This window comes from Peromyscus leucopus, chromosome 15 (assembly GCF_004664715.2).
Source record: "Peromyscus leucopus breed LL Stock chromosome 15, UCI_PerLeu_2.1, whole genome shotgun sequence".
NCBI lineage: Eukaryota > Metazoa > Chordata > Mammalia > Rodentia > Cricetidae > Peromyscus > Peromyscus leucopus.
Genome location: NC_051076.1, coordinates 36,498,704 through 36,522,533, shown reverse-complemented (window position 1 = coordinate 36,522,533; position 23,830 = coordinate 36,498,704). Strand labels below are relative to the sequence as shown.

General features: G+C 41.4%; 1 protein-coding gene across 8 annotated transcripts in view; it reads right to left on the bottom strand.

The window, feature by feature from the left end:
• Dnm3 (dynamin 3) overlaps window positions 1–23,830 on the bottom strand; it is a 500,231-nt gene that overhangs the window by 398,715 nt on the left and 77,686 nt on the right. The gene's annotated exons all lie outside the window — the stretch shown is intronic.

Below are 23,830 nucleotides of genomic sequence, written 5' to 3'. Positions count from 1 at the left end.
TAGTCTCACCCCCACTTCCTGTTCTAGTTTCAGTGTGCTGATAAAATGTGATTGGTCAGCTACCTGCTCTGCTGCCCACTGCCATGCCTTTTTACCATCACCAACCCTTGGTCTGAAACTGTAAGACAAACTAAACTCTAAACTCTTTTTTCTGTAATTTGTTTTTGGTCATGGTATTTTATCACAGCAATAGAAAAGTAATACAGTGTGTGTGTGTGTGTGTGTGTGTGTGTGTGTGTGTGTGTTTACACATGTATATGTGTACGTGTGCATGCATGTGTGTGTATGTGTGCAGGAGTGGAGGTCAGAGAACACCACCGTGGAGCCAACTCTTTCCTTCCACCTTTACATAGGTTCCAGGGATCAAGCTCAGGCCACCAGACTTGCACGGCAAATGACTTTACTCACTAAGCCATTTCACGCACTGGCCTCCAAAAAAACTATTTTCTATTAATATTTTAGTTGACATCATAATTATTATATGTATTTATGGGATAGAGTATGATTGATACATGTATATAATATATAATAAGGGTATTTAGCATTCCATTTTCTTAAGCATTAATTAATTTTTCATAAGAATTCTAAAATTTTTCTACTTTTTAATTTATTTAACTTTATTTTATGTGCATTGATGTAAAGGTGTCAATCCCCTGGAATTGGAGTTACAGACAGTTGTGACCTGCCATGTAGGTGCTGGGAATTGAACTTGGGTCCTCTGGAAGAGCAACCAGTGCTCTTAACCACAGAGCTATCTCTCCAGGCCCTCTTCTACTTTTTTTATGAAGCATACAATAAATTGTTGTGAACTACACTCGCCATGAGGTAAAGCATTAGAACTTATAGTCCTCTGATGTAACTCTATTTTGCTGCCCATTTTCTGTCCTTCCTCTGTACTCCCTCCCCTCACATGGCAATTTTTAAGTAGTTAGAATTTAAGCATTTTAAAGCTTTGAAGTCCTTCTCGCCCCAGAATAGACTATTATGTAAATGTCTAGAATTATCATCCATTTCTTACCAAAGTCATGATATAATAACTACCTCTCTGAATGGAGATATTGAAACAATATAAGAAGGAGAGAGCTTTATTCAGATGTTGGCAATAAAATCAGTGCTGTTAATGATGAGAAATATAAATTACCAGCTCACTAAGAAAAGAATCCTTTAAACACATAAATGCACTTCTTAATCCACTCATAGAGAGCCCCTTGATTCTCACAGCAGCAGAGGCAGCCATGGAAGTCGTCCAGGGATTCACACCAAAAGGCAACAGTCCTCACAACGGCCAAAAAGTTTATTAAATTTCGTGAATAATTTTCATGGCATTAAATTTTGTGGGATACAAATTTCAACTCTATTTGCACTCATGAAAGCTTAACCTGGGAATTTCTGCACAAGAGCTCAAATTCAGACTTCAGTGGAGATGGGAATGGGCCCATTCATTCACATGTACACCAGGGTTTGTTTGTCTCTTCCCAGGAGCCATACTCTGGGGCTTGAAATACAAGTCTAAACAAGGCATGGCTCTTAAAGTCAAGAAACTCACAGCAATGAAATAATCAGATCAACCCCTCAGCACGAAGCTGGGGCGCAGTGCAGCCGGTGTGCCAAGGGCAGAAGCCTGTGCCAAGGGTGGAATCACAGGCAGGTCCAAGGGTAGGAAGCTGTCCCACAAGACTGACAGGAGAAATGCACCTGACCTGCAGCCGCCTTCACAAGAAAACATCTGCAAGGAAGGGTGATAAAAGAATTCTGGACCAAAAGCTAAGCTGATAAATGCTGTATTCTAAAAGCAAGCTTGGGCTGGGTCGGCAATGCACCTCAGTTGGTACAGTACTGGCCATGCATACACAAGGCTCCAGGTTGAATCCCTGGCACCACTTCAAAGAAGAGATAAGTAAACACCAACTATGCTATGTCCTGGCCAAGGTCACACAATAAATCAGCAAAACCATGTTCTTATATTCATTTGCTAGCTAAGCAAAAACAAAAACAAAAAAACACTGCCTTTTCAGAAACACGCTTATGCAGGAGCATAGTTTCTTACAAATAAATCTCTTAGAGACTTGTGATGCTTTTGCCAAACTTTAGCATAGTTAGGAACAGAAAGGCAAGTACATGATAAATACAGTCTTTATTATGCAAAGCACTGCAGTAAACTATTGCAAAGTCTGACTTTTATTTCAATACTTCTGCTACTTGATAGCCCAATAAGTGCCAAGTCACATTCATGCACAGTGCTAGGGACAGGAGAGTGTCAATATTTTTCTGCCTTCAGATAAAAAAAGCGTGAGCTCTAACTTCATAATCCTCATGTCTTACATGAAGGGTGTAATATCAGTCAATAGCACCATTTAGAACTCAGAACTCAACACCAATTCCACTAAGGAATATAAAGCTGACTAGTTCACAACATTAGAAAGAAGTGTAGCCTTAACCGGACGGTGGTGGCACATGCCTCTAATCCCAGCACTCGGGAGGCAGAGGCAGGCAGATCTCTGTGAGTTCGAGGCCAGCCTGGTCTTCTACAGAGTGAGATCCAGGACAGGCTCCAAAGCTACACAAAGAAATCCTGTCTAAAAAAAAAAAAAAAAAAAAGAAGGAAAGAAAGAAAAAAGAAATGTAACCTTAGCAAAATATGTATGAGAAGAGACACACAGAGAGAGACAGAAGGATAGACAGATTTCCCCATGTCTCTGTGGAACCCAGAGCAGAGAAATCAAAGCATGTCTAGTGGCACAGCCCATCCCCCTTCCCCCATTCAGCTCCTAGGAGAAATAGAGAAAACAGAGCAGCAGCTGCGTGTGACTGAGCTACAAACCCACAGGGTTAGACAGAAGGACGCGTGGCATTTTAATGGCTTTACGGGGATATGATTGATACGGAACAAAATGCACATATTTCAAGTGCACAACTACACACATGCATACATGTGCACACCCCCTCACCACAATCAAGATGGAAAAACACGCTCAGCACCCCCACAGCTTCCCCGTCCTCCCTAGCAGTCCTCTCTTCCTTCAGAATGGCTCCCTACACTCCCCCAAACCAGTGATGTGCTTTTTCCCACTATGGCAGCTCCGTTCTTGCTTCCTGACCCATACACCTAAATAAATTACACAATTAAGGAAGTCACATAACGGCGCTTTTCTCAGAACTCCTGGATGGCTGAATACTGGGAAGTAGAATGGTTTTTGTAATTCACTTGTAGCTTACAAATCTTGACCTTAGGGCTTCCTCGACCTGGATTCTGTTTCAACCAACAAGCGTCGTTCGGGGCTTTGGACGGACTGCCATTTTGGAATGTGGCTCCTTCAGGAAATGCCTGTTTGGAGAGCTATGTCAACAGGGCCCTCGTGGCAGGCCGGAGCTGTTTTCCTTGGCAACGCTTCTTTCGATTACTGTCTTATCAGTGAAGAGCTGTTTTCCTTTCTGTCTCTGACATGATCGGACCCGTCAGAAGCTTGTTCATCTGAGAGCTGATCTACCAGTGTGGGCATTTTCACCTCAGCACGGCCCATGGATCTGTCATCTCATCTTTCCATCCTTCCACACCCAGAATGCTAAATAAGTGTGTGTATGCGTGTGTGTGTGTGTGTGTGTGTGCATGTGTGTGTGTGTGTGCATGTGTGTGTGATGGATGCATGTGTGTGTGTGTGTGTGTGATGGGTGCATGTGTGCGTGTGCGTGCGCGCGCGCGCGCGCGCTTGTGCTTGTGTGTGTGTGATGGTTACATTTTGGCATTCTTACCCCAGATCACTCCTCCAACACCTTAGTGTTAACTTCTACTTTCCTTATCCATTATAAATTAGTTCCTTGATTAAAAATTTAGTGGAATGGCTTGCTCTGTCAGATCTTACACAATTTGGCAAAGACTCTTTTGTATTTGTATCACGAACTAATACTTTTCAAAGTGTTTTCAAACGTGTTGTTTCACTTCTCTAAAATTCGAGTTTGTCTCATCACCTGTCAAACAGACCGAATCTTTCCCTGTTCACAGCAGGGTGACTACTCCAAAGCTCAGAAATAATTCATAGAGCACACTGAAGAGAGAAGAAATGGAATTACCTTGAGGTGCCGACCTCGGCTAGAAGCAGAACTGTAGTCACCTGGGAGGTATGATTTAAAGAGCATGGAAAAGCCTCTACAAATTAAGAACCAGCAACAGTCAAAGGCAACACAAACGTGGAACTGCCTCCTTCCTGATGAGGAGCTCACTCCGCTGGAAGAGATTAACCTCTGTGCCAGTAAGGAAGGCCTCTCGTCTTGTTCTACCAAAAAATGCAAAGGCCTTTAAAACATCTCAGTTACCTGCTTCTGAGTGTAGATACACTTATCAGATGCCCTTAGGAAGGCTTTCAAGGTAGAAAATATAAAACCAGGCACCTGAGAGACAGGAAGAGACTGAGTTAAAAAAAAAAAACAGTAGCAGAAATGGCTGGTCAGAGTCAGAGGAAACAAATCTATTTGCTCAATTAATTCATGGTCTTCTTTTACAGAGACCTTGACGTTCTTTATAAGTACTAAGGGAATCTATTGTTATTCATAGTCTTAACATTATTACTGATAAGTTTTGAGTCTAAAGTCAAATAAAGTATGCTGTGCAGTACTGAATTTTCTCAGCCTGTCATGAGATGTTAAAAAATGTTAAACTAATTTATAATGGATAAGTAAAGTAGAACTTCCCAAGAGACACATACAGAGAGAGATATAGACACATACAGAGAGAAAGAGATAAACATAGTGACATACATACACACAGACAGAGGGACAGTCCTATTGTTTAAAACTCAAACTCAACTTCAAAATCCAAGAGTTTGAGTTATCATCAACAGAAACCAAGGAGAAGAGCAGAGACACAACAGGAGGACTTAAAGCCCCCACCCAACACAAACAGACATGCTAACATGGAAGGGGGACATCTCCCAGGGCCCCGACCCAACACAAAGACCCAAAGGCATAGAAGGAATTGCAGGGAGTGTGAGAAATAGTCTTCCTCAGAAAAGATTGGTTAGCCACTACCAAGTGGTCAGCCCTGAAATCATAGACATACAGTTAACAGCATATGAACTAAGCAGGTTGCATTTATAAATTTAGGAGTGTGTGTGTGTGTGTGTGTGTGTGTGTGTGTGTGTGTGTGTGTGTGTTGAGACAGTCTCACTATACAGCCCAAACTCACAGCAATCCTCCTGCCTCATCCTCCCAAGTACTGTGATTATAGGCATAAGCCACCATACCTGGCTTCTTGTCTTATTTCCAAAAGCTGCCATTGCATGCCACCTCAGCTGTCCACCAACTGAAAGAGATATGTAATAACCGTCCACCAAACTTCCTAACATGGAGCAAATTTTTGCACACACTTCTTACAAGCTCATAATGACGTTCTCACCCTCCCAAAAACACAGGGAGAGAGGATTATCAATCAGCACTAGTTCAGCACAGCTTCCAGACCACAGATGGCTCTTATGAGGTCTACAGGGACCTTCACTTGCTTCCTCAACTACCACATAACTGCTTCCTGGGTTATTTAAAGGTACTTAAGATAATTTAATTTTTAATTTAAAATTATGGATCTAAACCACATATTCATGTGATGTGTTTATACTTTCAAACATGCACTCTTGAGGTGTTCTCAGCTGCAGTTTCCTCTAAAAATCCAACTGCGACTCCAATTAGAAAAGTTGAGAGTAAGGCATGTATTTCAGGACTAAAACAGCCTGACTAAGGAGCTGCACCGGTGACCCTTCACCTCTTTCTACTGCCTCTGTTATTACTGTTGAAGACCAATATTAGGATGGCCTTTCCAACAGCCATCCTCTGGTAAAGTAAGCAAAAATCAACAATTCTGATGAGTTCTCAAGACTGACTGTCCACCTGACACACGTTACCACTTGGAGGCAGCCATCCCCATCCATGAACTAGCAAGGGTAGGTTTTTAGATTGCCCAAGCTCAGCAACTACAAACCCAAGTCCATTCTCAGCTCAAAGGCCCTCCTACCTCACCTCTCTGTCACCTAAAGGTGTCTGGGCTCCACACGCTGTGGTAGCTCAGACACATCAGGGTTGTTCTGTGTGAGAGAGGGAGATGGCCCAGTGGGTAAAAGACTTGCTGTGCAATCAGGAGAACTCAGTTTGAGTACCTCAGCACCTACTTTGAGAGCTGGTCATGGTGGCACATGCCTGTAACCCAGCACAGGAGGCAGAGGCAAGAGGATTCCAGAGGCCCACTGGCCAGCCAGTCTACCCAAGTAGTGACCTTACAGAGAGAAGGAGAGCCCATCACACATATGGATACACACACACATACACACACACACACACACACACACACACACACACACACACACACACACACACCAAAAAACAAGGAGACGGAGAATGGTAGAGGAAGACATGCAGCATCCACCGGTCTCACATACATACTCATGGGTACACGTACACATACATATACATACACACACATACACACACACACACACACACACACACACACACACACATTGTGTTTGGTTTTTTTTTAGTTTGGGGTTTGTTTTTAGTTTTTGTTTTAGCAATTCTGATGCTTTTAACTTGAATAAAATGCCTCACACATTTGGTATTCTATGATTTTTTTTTTAGTACAATCTATGAGAGCAGAGAGATGGAGGAAGAAAAGCGAAGAAGAGACAGAGACAACTCAAGACCTTCACTCAAGTTAACTCTGTGGTTATCTTCACCACCACAGCCGCAGCGCAATGCCCCAAACGATCCTGGCAACATTTTCATGAGCCGGAGTGAAGACAAGTGATCTTCAGTGTGGACATTAACAGATAGGGTTAAAGGTTAACACAGCCTCGTCTCTACTTCCAGCCATGACAGAATATCAGAAATCAGATTCATCCTCTCATCTAAACAACAATAGAAAAAAACAGATTTATGAAAGACTTATGTTCAAACAGCAGACAACAGCTAAACCAGAGAGTAATTCCTGGGAAAAACAAGCAATTTCGCAGCTTCGGCTGCTCCAGCATATTCCAGAGAAAATGTCAGCAATCTCCCAGCAAATGGAGGGTTTACCAACCAGGTCTCAGTGATCCTGCAAAGTGGAAGAAACAGAACTCTGACTTCAAAGAAACCAGGACATCAGACATTTTGGGAAGCAAAGTGCTGAGGAGAAAGGAGCTACTCCAAAAGAAAGTTCTAGAGACTGGCACCTAGAAGAGCCCCTGAGTACTAGCATGTGAGAACGCTGCTGATGCCATGGAGAGAGTGGGAGAATGAAGCCCAGGGTTCAGAGCAGGCTCGAGGTGGTCCATGACACAATGAACCAAAGGGAAACATCTCTGCTAACTGGGGTGTCCACCAAGGTCAATCAAGTCAAACTTGCCCCACACAAAAAAGCTTAAAAAATGTAACAAAATTCCAAATTATTAAAACAAACTCCAAAACTATATAAAATGTACAATGTCAAGGAGCCGATCAAAATTACCAGGCATGCAAAGAAGGAAAACATGACCTATAAACAGAATAAAATCCAATCAGTAGGAAATACAGAAATCACAGAGGAAGGAATTATCAGCCATCTATGCACACATGCACACACACACACACACACACACACACACACACACACACACACACTCTTACTCACTCACTCACTCACTCACATATACAGAGGTATTACAGGATATAAAGACATTTTGTTCAATAATAAACTGCATATATGTGAACCTCTCATCAATAAGGCTTTCTTTAAAACCTGTTGCTAGAAGCTTGTGCTCTTTAGGAAATGTCATGTTATCTTGTTTCCTTGTATTTCTTGCGATTCCTATGCTGAAATCAAAACATCTGGTGGGTCAATTATCTCTAGCACATAGGCACTGATAGACAAGTACAACTTGAACTCACTCATAAGTGGAATATAAAGGCAGTGGCAGCATAGAGCTTGAACGTGGAATAGTTATTATCAGAGGCTGGGGAGAGAAGAGAAGTGGACAGAGAAATACACATCAGTGGGGCTAAGTTACACTGAGACAGGGTAGTATGACTACAGATAATATGTATGCACACACTGTCTCAAAAAGGAAACGAAGGATATTGAATATTTCACCATGGACAGATGGTAGATGATTGATGAAATGGATTATGTTTAACCTGATTTAAACACTACACTATATACTTGTCAAAACCCCACATGAGACCCACTAATAAATATATCATTTTCTGTAAGTTTAAAATAAATTACAGCAGAATGACTGGACACACTTTGAGAACACTTCTTAGCATGGGAGAGTGGAAAGAAATTCAGATTTCACAGTTTATCAAGCTCCCTGGGACGTAACCACACCCTTCAGTTTGCATACAGTCTACAGACTAGTTGTGTGGTTGCATTGGAGGTCATGAGCTACAAAACCTAAAATCTAAGTGCTTATTGGAAAGATCTAGCAACACTTGTTTTCAACACATTTTTCTTTAAAAAAAAAATCAATAGTATATCTATGGGACAACTATTTCTCCCTGTTAGCCAAAAAATAGCAATCAACCCAAACACTTTAATCTTGTACTAATGACATATGAGCTAGAAATTGTACATCATATAGGCCACACTGGTCTCTCTGCATTTCCTCAGTGGCCCAGGTATATGCCCATCTTGGCACTATGCAATGGCTCTTTGTGAATTTCATTCATCAAGGGAGCCATCGGAATCATCCTCAGTTTCTCAAAGACTTTTGTGACATTGAAATATTGTATTAAAATGCAACCCAGCCCCTTAATTCCACCTTTTACTATTCCACATCACTTAACATTTCTATAGCATACCACATGAATTACTCAATCCTCTTTATGTCTATCTATCTTAGAGTCAAGGTTGCTTACTTTGATTGTTAGGCACCATACATACAAGCCACCAGTAATATTTGCAAATGAATGAAAGAAACTTTCAGTCAACATCTAATGCTAATATTTCTCCTTAGATTGGCCCCATTATTTTATAATTAAAGTTGTATTGTTTGTATAAACTTTTCGTTTTGCTCATTTCTTTGCCAAATGTTTGCTGTATATCTCCAACACTACCACCTGAACAAACAGAATTTAGTACAGATGAGGCTTAACTCTACTCCCTACCTTAGGGTGGTGACTTCAGATGCTGCTTGTTTGATTTTACTCTATTTTAAATGTGTAGTATGTCTTTCTAGACTTCGGATGTTGGCACAGCATTTCAGACATCTTGTCCCGAGGGAACCAAACATCATAATAAACAACCATGCCACCTTTGATAGATGCCCTCTGCATGTACATGTAAATTCTTATCCTGCCTCAGTTCAAACATATTAATAATATGAATATCTCTTAAAAGAAATATGTGAATAACTCACCTCCTCAAATATAAAGAAAAACAAAATACAAGCTATAAAAAAATGTGTGTGTTTATATATTCAGGCTTTTCTTGAGCCACAGAAACTCGGCTTTATTATATGCATACTTACTAGTCACTATTCCTGGAGATGATTAGAAAAACACACAACACTGGCATGGAAATAGGAAATGTGTGTGGATTAGCGAGGGATTCATTCAACAGAATCATTTTCCTTCCTAATTAGTATGATAGCAAAACAAAGGCTGCGTCACGTGCAGCTTCTGTGAACAAGGACATCGGTGTCATGGTCGTGGTCTCTGCTATTGAAGAGCAGACACCCTCGCAGAATGAGATGCAGATACACCAGTTTACAACAGGCCAAGATCAACCCTGTGACAGACAGCCAAGTCCAAGGTCAGGACAGCACACAGAGAGAGGGGCTGGCTTTCCAAGGACTATGCTCCAGGCCACATCACTAAATAGTCACCTCCCTTGTTCTTGCTCACTTTACTGTCTCCATACACCTGTCTTCCTTGGGCAGATAATGTCTTGATGTTACCCCCATAGCTTTTACCTTCTGTCATCTATTATCCAGAAAGTATTTAGGGATGTGCTAACCACTGAAGGGGTCAACCTTAGTGTCCCAAAGATAAAAATGAACATCCAAGCCACCCGTGCTAAACTCATTCAATATCCATTTGTGAATACTTAACCACCCTCAATTCAAACATCTTCTCCCCTGTTGAACACTATAGTAGTTGGTATAAGGACTATGTCTTATGCGCAGCTCTGCACCACCCGGGGAAATATCTTTCAAATGAGTAAAGGAAATCCATAAACATTTGCCTAGCTTGTTAATTCATTTGCCTCTATGAATGTCGGGCTTTCTTGCAGGTCATGCAGAGGACCTGAGTTCAGTTCCCAGCACCCACATCAGTTAGCTAACAACTGCCTTTAACTCTAGCTTCAAGGCATCCAACACCTCTGAACTCTGCAGGTACCCACACAAGTATACACACCCACCCAGGGATATAGATATATACACACAATTTCAAATAAATCATTAAAATAATACTAAGCAATTTAGGCAAATTTTCAAGATTATACCCTTGTTTTTTACTTTTTTATTTTATGTATATGTGTCATCTCTCTCTCTTTCTCTCTCTCTCTCTCTCTCTCTCTCTCTCTCTCTCTCTCTCTCTCTGTGTGTGTGTGTGTGTGTGTGTGTGTGTGTGTGTGTGTGTGTGTACCCCAGGCCTGGTACCTGTGGTGGTCAGAAGGGGACAAAGGACCCCCTGGAACTGGTGTTACAGACAGTTATGACCCACTGGGTGGGTGCTCAGATCCAAACCAGGCTTTTCTGCAAGTGCAGCAAGTGCTCTTAACCACTGAGCCATCTTTCCAACCCAACAGTACACCCTTGTAAATCAAAACAGACCTGTGTTCTATTTAACTATATTTATGCTTATTTAGGAGTCCGCACTAACACCTGATAGAGAGTCTCCTTAAAGTCTAACATGGATATCGATAGACATACACAGAGCAAAATCAAAACATTAAAATAGTATAATAATGAGATATATGTTATTATGAGGAGTTAAATATACTGTATACATAATAAGAAAAAATTTCTAAAGAAGAGATCAGCCGGGCGGTGGTGGCACATGCCTTTAATCCCAGCACTCGGGAGGCAGAGGCAGGTGGATCTTTGTGAGTTCGAGAGATAGATAGAGTAAATGGAAATTGCAGTTGGCATGCATTAGGTTGAAGAGCCACCCCAAGCCTGAGTCTCAGATTTTTTTGACACACCTAAGAAAGAAATGGATTCTTCCTAAGTCCTTTTAAAAAATTACCTCTAAAGTGCTAAAGAACCCCAAGTTCCTGCAGAACAGGAATCTAAGAGAAAGACACAATTCCATCTAATGTGTGACTTAAGCAGAGTACTAGAAGAAAAATCACATTTCCTTTGAATATCAGCCAAGATGATAGCCATAGGGAAACAACTGAAAAAAATAAGGAGGACATAATCTGGAAACTTCTTTGCTCTGTGGCATACTGCAGCCATTAAAAGACTGTTTTGTGGATGGATGGATGGATGGATGGATGGATGGATGGATGGATGGATGGGTGGGCGGACAGAGGTGGACAGATGGACGGATAGACGGGTGGACGGATGGGCAGACGGATGGACGGGCGGATGGATGGATGGATGGATGGATGGATGGATGGATGGATGAATGGATAGATGGATGGATGGGTGGATTGGTGGGTAGATGGGTGGATGGGTGGTTGGATGGGTGGATAGGTGGATGGGTGGATGGTTGGGTAGGTGGATGGGTGGGTGGGTGGGTGGAAAGACATAAAGATAAAAAAAATCTCAAACAGGGCTGGGAATGTAGCTCCGTTGGTAGAGTGCTTGTCTAGCATGTAGGAAAACCTGGTTTTGATCTCCAGCACTGACACATACCAGGCTTGCTGATGGAGACAGAAGGATCAGAAGTTCAAAGTCACCCTTGGCTACATAGTGAGTTCAAGGCCAACCTAGACTACAAGAGACCTTTTCTAAAAAAAAAAAAAAAAAAAAATTATAAAGCAAATTGAGAAAGTGATGAGTGAAAACTAGAAAACTACCAGGTGTGCATGAGACTGCTAATGTTACACTAATGGTTGATCGCAGTCCTCGGGGTAGGACTTGTCCTGGAGGAGGTGGGAATGGGGGGTAGGCTGGGGTAAGGGGAGGGGGGGGGGGGGGGGAGAATAGGGGAACCCATGGCTGATATGTAGAACTGAATGGTATTGTAAAATAAAATATATATATATATATTATATATATATATATATATAAAACTACTTAAAGTGAATTTAGTTCATTTTGAAAAATTAAGCACCTGCACTTAGTGCCGAGTCATCTGGTAAATCTATAGGGTAACTTAACTCTGGTCTATCTCTATGACATTCAGACAGTCTAAAACCAAGAAAGAATACCATTCAACAGAGGTGAAATTACCCATCCTGCCCTGCTGGTCCCCTGACCACTAATTAGTGCTTCCTAGGGAACAGGATGCAAGCTGTGATGAAGCCAACACCTTGAGGAATGAAAGGCCAGGAAAACACATTTCTGGCTTCCCAACCTATCCAGCAAATGCAAACCCAGAGGCCCTGTGGGCTGTGATCTCTGTGATTTGAGACACAAGGAAAAATAATGAAGAAGGGCAGCGGGGGAGGGGAGGGGTAGCAAGTGTAGATGCAGCTGTGATGGAAAACAAGTCTATGCACTTGCTCTCTATAAGAGTACATATCATGCTCTTCTTCCATACTTCTCTCATACATATCAACACCTTGACAGCTCATCTTTTAGACCTCTGTGATGCTGATTGTTCCAAGACAACCCAGTTTTTAATAAAGAGCAGACAAAAAAAGAGGATAAAAAGAAAAAGAAATTCCTAAAATGAAGCTGCTTATACCTTCTCCCCTTTAAGCTGATGGAATTCGGGAGTAAACAATACATGGACCAAAGAGGGCTTCATAAAAACATAACTTCTGAGGGGAAACTAGACAGCTGGAAACTTCAATACTTTCTCCTAAAAGAGAACAGGGGAAGTGGAGGAAAAAACAAATTATCACCAATTCAAGGCACCTTCCACCTCACAATGATGAGCAGTAGCCTACCAAAGTGTACAATCCCTTTCTTTTCTTTAGAGAAGAATACCTAAATGATTATCCCCCCAAAAGGAAATGCATTAGGTGCTAAAGGGCAGTCTTCTTGCTACAAAGAATGAGATCTGGGTCTGTTTCTTCACAACAGCTCCTTGGCTTTTCTGAAAATCTTTGCAAATGCTACTACAGACTTTATATTAGAAGGCACGTGGCTTCTAGAAATTCTAAGACTACTAATGTATAAGCAAAGCAATGCTAATGCCCAGAAAATGGGGAACAAAATAAAGTGTGTAAGAAAAACAGTTTGGGAACACTAAGAAGGGATGATGGGAAGAAGGGAGGAGGAAGAGAGAGGGAGGAGTATAGTGTTAATTCACAGGAAGATCTCAAGCACAGAATAAAGTCTACTTGAATTTCTTGAGTTGATGCAACTATTAAGGGTAATTGCAGGAAAGATGCAGTCAAAACAGATTTAAAGTGTATCTGGGTAAGAGTCCTATATAGCACCAACTCTCATAAACAAGGATATAAGATTCTACAAAAGAGCACAGAGAGATGGCCCAGTAGTCAAGAGTATGTGCTGTCTTTCAGAAGACTAGAGTTAAGTCCACAGCACAACCACCTATAACTCCAGATCTAGGGGATCCAACACCCTCTTCCGGCCTCTGAGGGTACCTGCATACATGTAGCATACACTCACATAATCATAAGTAAAAATAAAGGTTTAAAATATAGATAAATAAATAAATGTAAATAAAACAAATAAAAATAAAAGATTCCATGAAAGAGAATTATTTTGACTGTAGTGAAATAGGTTATAAATATGAGAATATTCTGACAAGCATAAGTATAGTAAGTATGAACATTCCTGTCCACTTAGTGAGCATGTTTTCCCATTAGAAACCTTTGGAAATTTATTCTTTTCACTGTATTCAATATTCAAAGAAAATACCCCAAAGCACTCACCAAAAGATGAACACCTTTGACTCCCTCTATGCCAGTGGGCTTCAATTTCTTTTTGAAAATCCAACTATTATTCCCAGTGTTTAATTCCCCCAGCAGATATTTTCTGGTTTATTTTTCCTAGTTACATTTCCCAGAATTAAAATTTCATACTTGATGTCCATGTGACACTCCAAGGAGCTACTGGGAGAGTCTGGACTTTTAAGAAGAAAACAGGCAGATCCCAGCTCAGAGGGGTGAGTGGATGAGAACTAGCTGTGAGTTCCACCATGGCTTTCAGCTCTGCATTTATTCCTACAAGCTCAATCAGCTCCACAGCAGCTCAACTTGGGACTTTCAGGATCTCAATCTCTGATAGTCTATGAAACCCTTCATCTCCTGAAATGCTGGGCCAGGGTGCTGGTGCCTAAACTGTATGTTCAGGGAGCAGGAGAGTTCCCACTTCAGCACAGAATGAGTGCCTGCCACACTACTGCATGGGCATAAATTACCATGCGGAGTCCAGGACCAAACATGGAGACTTTTTTTAAGAGAATGCTATGTCATGACCCAACCAAATGATCCTATTAAAAGACACAGGAAAAGACACCTAAGAAAAGAAAAGGCAACAACACTAAGAGATTGGGTGAAACTGCCAGGAGTCTTGGAATGTGCTTCTAAACACCCTATGATGGCTATTTAAAATACATGCCCTTTAATTTTCATTCAAAATCAGCCTCTTTAAATACCTTAGTTACAAGTTCTGAATGGTGAAGATGTAGTAGCACATGCTGCAGGCACTCAGTACTGGCCTTTCCCTCCCCGCAGCTTGTCCTGGATTACAGTTAGCACTAATGGCCCCATGTCAATTGCCAGCAGTCTCAGGCCTCAGTGCAGCTGGATACAAAGCCTAGGAGCTTTCACACCTAGTAACTTGCATTTTACCATGCGTCAAGAAATCCCAATGATTGTGCCTGTACCCAAAGGGCAGTGCCTTAGAGATGACATCCTCCATTTCATCACTATGTACTAACTCCTGAGGCTGGTTCCCACCAGTCCATCCTCCCCCTGTATCTGTGTCCAGCCAGAGGTACCAAGGCCTTGCTTCCCACAGGCCACACCCAGAAAGGGACAGAACAACCCCTTCCCATCACAGACCTAGTGACCAAAGCTCTGAGCATCTTGAAGACACTCCCCAGGACATCTGTGCACACTGAATTTTAAAAATGACATCAGTCAGGGGAATTTAAACTATGCGTCTGTGACCTGTACTTCACACAAAGTTCAGCAGAGCCAGCGGGCAGCCCAGCAGTTAAGAAAGAATGCTCTTGGGGCTGGAGAGATGGCTCAGAGGTTAAGAGCACTGACTGCTCTTCCAGAGGTCCTGAGTTCAATTCCCAGCAACCACATGGTGGCTCACAACCATCCGTAATCAGATCTGGCGCCCTCCTCTGTATACACAATAAATAAATAAATCTTAAAAAAAAAAAAAGAAAGAATGCTCTCTAAAGGCACCATGGATTTTACCATGAGGTTAATTTGTTACCGAGAAAACAAGCTGTCCACTGCAGAAGCAGACTGTCTTGTTCTGAAATGCCAGCTTTGATCTAACTCAGATAACTGAACATAAAGTGAGAAATGAAGTTCTAAAATGCTTTCAGTGTTATCATCCCACTATTTCTTTTTTTTAAAGATTTATTTATTTATTATGTATACATAAGAGGGAGCCAGATCTCATTACAGATGGTTGTGAGCCACCATGTGGGTGCTGGGAATTGAACGCAGGACCTCTGGAAGAGCAGTCAGTGCTCTTAACCTCTGATCCATCTCTCTAGCCCCCATCCCACTATTTCTACTATGCGTGTTTAATTTATGAAACTAGAAAAACTTATGATCACTGCTACAAATCAAGGCTTAACGTCTGGCTGGTCTAACGGCATCTTCAAGCAACCTATGAGAGGATGAGCTTTGACTCAAGACATAATGATTCCCTTGGCAATCCCCACAAACCCATCTTACTCAGGACCCTGACTCACAGTACTCTCTGGCTCGAAGGGGGACTCCTGCCTGAGAGCAAAAGGGGGTGACTTACCTTCCCATGGCTGCCTGCTGCTCCTAAACACCCTGCCTGAATCTTGTCAGTTAGCTGGTGCCTCTGATACAGCTTGCTCACTTGCTTGCTTGCTTCCTTCTTCTCTTCCTTCCTTCCCTCCTTTCTTTTTTTTCTTCCTTCCTTTTTTTTCTTTGAAATGAGGTTTCTTTGTGTAGCCTTGGCTACCCTGGAACTAGCTCTGTAGACCAGGCTGGCCTTGAACTCACAGAGATTTGCCAGCCTCTGCCTCTGCATCACCACTGCCCCTCTTACCAGCTATCTGCCCTTATTTAAATGGTGGTATACAGCAGCTCCAAACAACAATCCAAAATACTGACTGGTACCCATTCTCTGATAAATTACAAGCCATGTAGAACTTATTCTAACAAGGATGCAGCTCTGGTTTGTTTTCTGTTGACAGGATAAAACACTAATGAAAACTATCTTGGGAGAAGAAAGGGTTTATTTGGCTTTAGTTTATGTCTATCATCGAGGAAAGCCACCACAGGAACTCAAAGCAGAGACCAAGAGGTCAGAGCTGCAGTTAAAAAAAAAAAAATGTTCTCAGAAGCGCACATTAACTGGCTTGCTCCATCTGCCTTGCTCAGCTAGCTTTCTTATACAGCCCAGATCCACACGCCTAGGGATGGCACCGCCTGTAGTGGGCTGGGCTCCCTACATTAGTTAAGGTGACCAAGACAATTCCTCGGGTATAGCTCAGGACTCAGTGATTCTAGTTCGTGGCAAAATGGCATTAAAACCAGCTATCACGAACATATTTTATTTTGTACAGCACCTGTAGTTTGAAGACGGTGGGTCAACTTTTGATGGATTCATATTTAAAGTATATAAAAACTGAAAGCATCCAGAAGGCCTTTCATAAAGGAAAGAATATTTCTATGTTGTAAACTTTTCATCTTTCTTATACTAATGTTGAACTAAAGCAGAAAAAACAATTTAACAGCATTTTGAGAGATATTTTCCATAGAGAGGTCCTCAGGCAGTCATTTATCCCTATGAACTAGGGATAGTTCATTTACTTTTTCAAGGCTTTAACAGAGCCTTTAACACAGAATGACTTAGATTCTGATATCTTTAAAGGCCACTTTCTGCTTCAGGTTGAGGCAGGGAATTTTCTTTCCAAATGACTCACTCTGAAAGCAAAGACAGTGGACTATGTTCCATGTTCTCAGTTGTTCTTAGGGTCTGACATGTGAGTGTGCCAGCAAACGGTGAGATCAGGACAGAGATGGGGTAAAGCAGCAGGACTCTGGCCAATGCTCACTAGCTAGCTCCCTAGGAAAAGGCCTGGTGTGTAGCATTGGGCAATTTCTATCCAATTTTGCAGGGTGCTGAAAAGTGGCCAATTGTCTCTCTTGCCCTTGACATGGAAGTCCTTACCTGACACTGACCAATGTCCTACCAGGTTCTCAGCCTCCCAAGTCACACTTTCAGAAATACTCTTACAGCATTCTACAGTGACCTGTCACTTCATTTTACCTTTATTAATAAAGGACAGGCTGCCCCTTTTTCCGTTTCTTCACATATTATATGAATTCTTGGAATGCTCTTCTGTGCTAAGAATTATGTGTCCTGAAACAAATGATGTATAGTAAGGCTTCCGGCTCTAACTAGTTGTTTGGGTTACGACTAGTATAGCAGGGGTGGAGACAGGAAGTTAAATGTTACCAAATGTATAGCATGTTGGAAACTAGATGGAACTTAGAAATTAGCTAAAAGATCTCCACATTTGCATATTTATATTTTTCACATAAATCACCCTATTAAATATCCAGCATGTTCTAGAATATAAAAGCAAGCAATAAAATCCCTGTGCTTTTAAAAACTTTTGCATTGTATATAATGTTTTACATTTATTACATACATGAATTGTACATGAGGAGCATTTTTATCATGGCATTTGTTAAATTTGTGTTAACAGCATCATATCGATACTCACAATCGGAATACCAGCCCACACTATGGTCATAAAGAAACTGCAAGCCGGGCGGTGGTGGCGCACGCCTTTAATCCCAGCACTCGGGAGGCAGAGGCAGGCAGATCTCTGTGAGTTCAAGGCCAGCCTGGCTACCAAGTGAGTTCCAGGAAAGCGCAAAGCTAACAAGAGAAACCTGTCTCGAAAAACAAAAAAAAAAAAAAAAAAAAAAGAAACTGCAGAACTTTACTGAGTCTCTTTTTCCAAAGTGGGAATCAAAGTTCTACCTCAGAAAACTCTTGCAAAGATTAAGGGAAAAATATCAAAATGTTCAGTGCTGAAAAGGCTTGGAAAACGAAGAGCTAGTCATTAATGCAGTTTTCTCTTATTTATTTATTCATTCATTCATTTATCTTACATCTCAGCCACAGTTTCCCTTCCCTCCTCTCCTCTCATTCCTTCCCCCACCTCCTCTGTTCCCACCCTCAAATCCACTCCTCAGCTTCTGTTTAGGAAATGGCAGGTCTCTTATAGTATCAACAAAACATGGCACATCAATTTGCAGTAAGACTAAACACCTCCTCATTTATTAAGGCTGGGCAAGGAGACTCAGTATGAGGAGTAGGCTCCCAAAAGCAGTAAAAGAGTCAGAGACAGCCCCTGTTTCCACTGTTAGGAGTCCCACAAGAAGACCAAGCTACACAACTGTAACATATATGCAGAGTGTCTACATCAGTCCCATGCAGGCTCCCTGTTGTCCATGCAGACTCTGTGAGCCCCTATGAATCCAGGTTAGTTGATTCTATGAGTTTTCTTGTGATGTCCTTGACCCCTCTGGCTCCTACAATCCTTTCTCCCCCTTCTTCTGCAGGATTTACAGAGCTCTACCTAATATTAATACAGTTTTCTACAGAGCATGTGTCCTGAGCATGCCAGTTCTTTCTAAGAGTTTCCACAGTAGTATTTTTTTTATATTGCTGCATTAGGATGATAAGCTCAGATGATTCAGGATATTCCCAATATGCTCTGGCATTCCATACCATTGGCCAGAGGGGCCGTGACAGTCTGAGCAACAACCTTGCCAAGCTTTCCCCACCTGTGCCTGCTGTCTCGGCACCAAACTCGAAAGCTGTGAGAAGCAAGATCAGCATCCTTCCTTACTTAGAAACACTAAAATCTATCATTGGAGTTTTAAGAATGTCAAAACTCAATGGAAGAAAGTCAGAAGAGACAAAGGAGTCATTTGATGCTGGTCAGCCTACTGTTCGTTTGGTGACTTGGCAGCAATAGATGAATGGGAAGGAAATGTAAATAAATCTGTGGAATTCATTCAATGGGCAAAGAGCCATAATTGAGTGTAAGGTAAGAATGAAAAGATGGTGAAATATGACGGGATGATCATATGTGTCATTAAATGATTGTCTCAGTGAGTGATTAATTAGGACTCAGCAAACCATATCTCTATTCATTGTGTATGAAATAGCTTTTAAAAGTAGGAATAAGATATTCCCTGCCAGGACAAGCAGTAAATAATATATACACAGTTAGACATCAGAGGTGTTTTTGTCACAAGTAAGAGTAATATGTGGTTGAGAAGAATGAAGTTGTAACTAAGGGAAATAGGAAGAAAAGATTTTGATTGCCAACAAATGCCCGGCCTCTTCCTGAAGAAAACAAAGGCATACAAGAGGATCACAGAAGGAGTCTCTGAACTCATATCCCAAGCACAGGCTTATCTGCCCCTCTACCCTCTCCCCGCCCCCACGCCCCCCACTGCAGAAGCAGTTTTTCCATATTGCCCACAGGTAGAGGAGTTTTCTCAGCCCGCTCCCTCGCTATCCCTCAGCCATGCTATCAATGGCCTCTAGAGTTCTGATCCTCCTGGCGTGTTCTCATTAAATGCCTCTGGCCTGTAATGTAGCTGTCCCCATTGGCTTTCTTCTGCTTAACTATGGCAGCAGCACTGGAGTCTTCTCTCCATTTCCTGCTACCCCTCTCCTTCACTGCACCCCCACACCTATTGGTCCCCATGTTAAACATGAAGCACATGTAACCACCTTGTAACCACCTGACTTCTACTTCTCACACAATGGTCTGCATGACTTGAGTACCCGCTCTCTTTCTATTCTCCTCCTGCTGCTCCTTCTCCTCCTCTTCCTCTTGCTCCTTCTCCTTCTCTTCCTCCTCTTCCTCCCACTCCCCTTTGACTTATTTATTGTTTTGTTTTGTTTCTTCTTCTGTTTATTAAGCTAGACTCTCAATATGTAGCCGTGACTGAACTAGAGGTCACTATATAGATTAAGCTGGCCTCAAACTTGCAGCCCTCCTCCTGCCTCTGCCTCCTGAGGGCTAGTTGGTCCCATTTCTTTTTTTTTTTTAATTTATTTATTTATTATGTATACAGAGGAGGGGCGCCAGATCTCATTACAGATGGTAGTGAGCCACCATGTGGTTGCTGGGAATTGAACTCAGGACCTCTGGAAGAGCAGCCAGTGCTCTAAACCTCTGAGCCATCTCTCCAGCCCAGGTCCCATTTCTTGTTCATTCTGTGAACCTATTTTTATTTATTTATTTATTTATTTGTTTCTTTTCACTCAGTGGTAAGCTCCACAGTAAGAGTGAAGTTTGCTTGGTGGCACACAGAATTCTTTAAGAAGTATTTGTAAAAAGGAAAAGAAGAGGGAGAAGAAGAAAGAGGAGGAGGAGAAGAAGAGAAAGAGGAAGAAGAGAGAGATAGAAAAGAAAAAGAAGTGTGGTACAACTCTGTTGTGATTCCATCTGAATATGAGCTGTTTTTAGTTGGAAGGCTTTCCAATCTCCATATTTGTTAGAGGTCTCCTCTTGATTTAACTATTTTGGTTAGGATGAAATAATTAAAGAAGAGAGATCATGCATCTGAAGATGGACATAAGAGAACTTGGAAGGGAGAGAGGAAGGAATGGAAATGATTTAAATATGCTACTCATGTGAAGTTATCAAAATATTAAATTAAAAATATAATAAAAATAAATCTTCAAAATAAGGTATAATAAAAATATCTGTTATATTGATCTATGCTTTCTATTTTCTAGTCTTGTTTTATGTTGTATATTTTTTTAATTATTTGTTGAATGGACCATTCAAGAGGAACCTGTGTTTAAATAACTGGTCTTGGTTACAACATGAAGTCACAAGCAAATCAACAGTGAGCACACACCCAAATTTGCTTCCTCCCAGCTTTTTGTTTGCTTGTTTGTTTTAATTTTTATTAAAGTTCTTCTTTGATGATTTCATACATACATACAATGTGTTAGGATTACTCTTGCCTTCTGATCCTTTCGCATCCTTCCCATCCTGTTATTCTCCCCTTTTCTCTGTGAGTCCCTCTCCCACATTCATATTGCTTTGTTTCGCACTGAATTCAACTAGGACCATCTATCTGTATGGCCATAGGTTGAGAACTAGCCATTGGAGCCTGGTGGACTCACCAGTGTGTACAATTTCAGAAAATCACTGTGCTCACCCAGGAGCCATCAGTAACCAATGATCCAGTAGTGAACAGTAGAACCCCATGCACCCTTCTCAAATCCATGATTGACTATTGACAGCTTCAGTCTTGTGCAAGCTCAGTACTGGCAGCCATAGTTGCTGTAATATCATGATTGTGATGGCTGTGTCATGCCCCAAAACGAAGCATTTTTCCATCCCTTTCCTCTGTGTTCTAGCTTCTGCACTCTGTCTGCTCCCTTTTAGAGATGGTCCCTCAACCTTAGAGAGGGTGATGCAAATGTTCTGTCTAGGACTGAGCAGTTAAACTCTACTTGTTCTCAGCACTTTGAGCATCCAGAAGTCTCTGCATTCACCACCATTCATTGGTAAGTGAAGTTTTTCTGATTAAGGCTGAGAGCAGCATTTGTCTATGGGTACAAATATAGATGTTTAGAGAGCAGACTGGCACCGTATCAATCTAGACAGTACTAAGCTCCCGACTCAGGCCTAAGGCCCCCTCAGCCATGGGTTTAGACTGGGTCTACAGTGTCAAGTATGAATTCCCTCCTATTGAGTTAGCCTTAAACCCAATCAGAGGAAGAGAGCGATGGCTGGTTACCCCCAGAATAGTCATGCAACTACTACACCATTTTGGTATGATAATGGGAGTTAGAATCAGCCTAGACATCCATCAGTAATGATAAAAATGTGCTTCATATACACAACATAATCCTACTCAGCTTGAGAGACAGGGTTTTTCACAGAACAAGAAGCTGGATGCTCAGCAAGCTCGTGAGATTTTCCTGCTTCTGTCCCACAGGTCTGATTACAATCACATGCAGCCATGCTCAGTGTTATGTGGGTGCTATGGATTTGAACTCAGGTCCTCCTCCTTCAGACCAAACACTCCTACTCACTGAGCCATTTCCCCAACCCCTGTTTCCAATTTCTTTTGTGAAAATTATTTCTGAGTGGTGTACTCTTTTTGATGCTAATGTAAATGGAACTGGTTTTTAAATTTCATTTTTAGATTGTTCATTGCAAGTGGACATAATTATAATTTAGTTTGACATATTGATCTTGAACCTTGCAGCCTCTGGAACTGATTTACTAGTTCTAATTGCCTATTAATGGATTCCTTCATGTTTTCCATGTGTATCATCAACCATCTGCAAATAGACATTTTACTTCATCCTTTCCAATCTAGAAGTCTTTTTTTTTTTCTTTGTCTTGGTAAATTTCCTTGACTAAAACTTCCAAGACAATGTCAAATAGAATTGATAAGAGCAAACATACTTACCTTAGTCAGGTTAGAGCAATGGTTCTCAACCTGTGGGTTACGACCCCTCAGGCAAGCCTCTATTTCCAACAATATTTAAATTACAATTAATAGCAGTAGCAAAATTATAGTTATGAAGTAGCAATGAAAACAACTTTATGATTGGGGGTCACCACAATATGAAGAACTATATTAAAGGGTCACAGCATTAGGAAGGTTGAGAAGCGCTGCCTTACAGAGAAAGCATTCCTTTTGTGTAGGTTCGTTAACAGAGGGGTTTGCATATCTCTGTTAGGCTGAGGAAGCACCCCTTAATTCCTACTTTACTACAAGTTTTCTGCATGGATGTGCAATGCCTTAGCTGAACCTATTGAAATAACCCTGTGGGTTTTGCTGTTTTTTTTGTTTGTTTGTTTGTTTGTTTTGTTTTTAAATCTACTGACACGATGCATTACATTAATTAATTTTCAGGAGTTAAAAAAATTCACATTTCTAGGATAAAACAAGATGATTCTAGATTCATGCGGAATTTAGAACTCAGGGTAGCTAAAATGGACTCGAAACAAAGAACAAACTAGAAATGCCACTTTCTAAATTCACAAAAATAATACTAGCACAGAGCAAAGATATTTAAGACAACATAGTATCGATACAAAAGTAGAAATAGCAATCAATTAATCAGAACTGAGAATCCAAATATAAACCCACATAGATACAGCCAATAAAGTTTTGATGAGGATTCTAAGAACACATGAGGCACAAAGAATAGTCTTTTAGACAAATGAGGCACAACAGTTGGTTGTCTATGAGTAAAAACTGAAGTTGGATCATTATATAATATTTTCATTTTAATTATATGCATGCGTGCGCACGCACGTATGTATGTGTGTGTGTGTGTGTGTGTGTGTGTGTGTGTGTGTGTGTGTGCATGTGAGTACAGTGTCCCTGAAGGCTAGAAGAGGATATTGGAGCCCCTGGACTTGAAGGTACAGGTGGTTGGAGCCACCTGATGTGGGTGCCAGGAACTAAACTCAGGCCCTCTAAAAAGGAGGAAGTGCTCTTAACCACTGAGCTATCTCTCCAGTTCCCTAAATGGTTACTTTTATGACAAAATAGTCA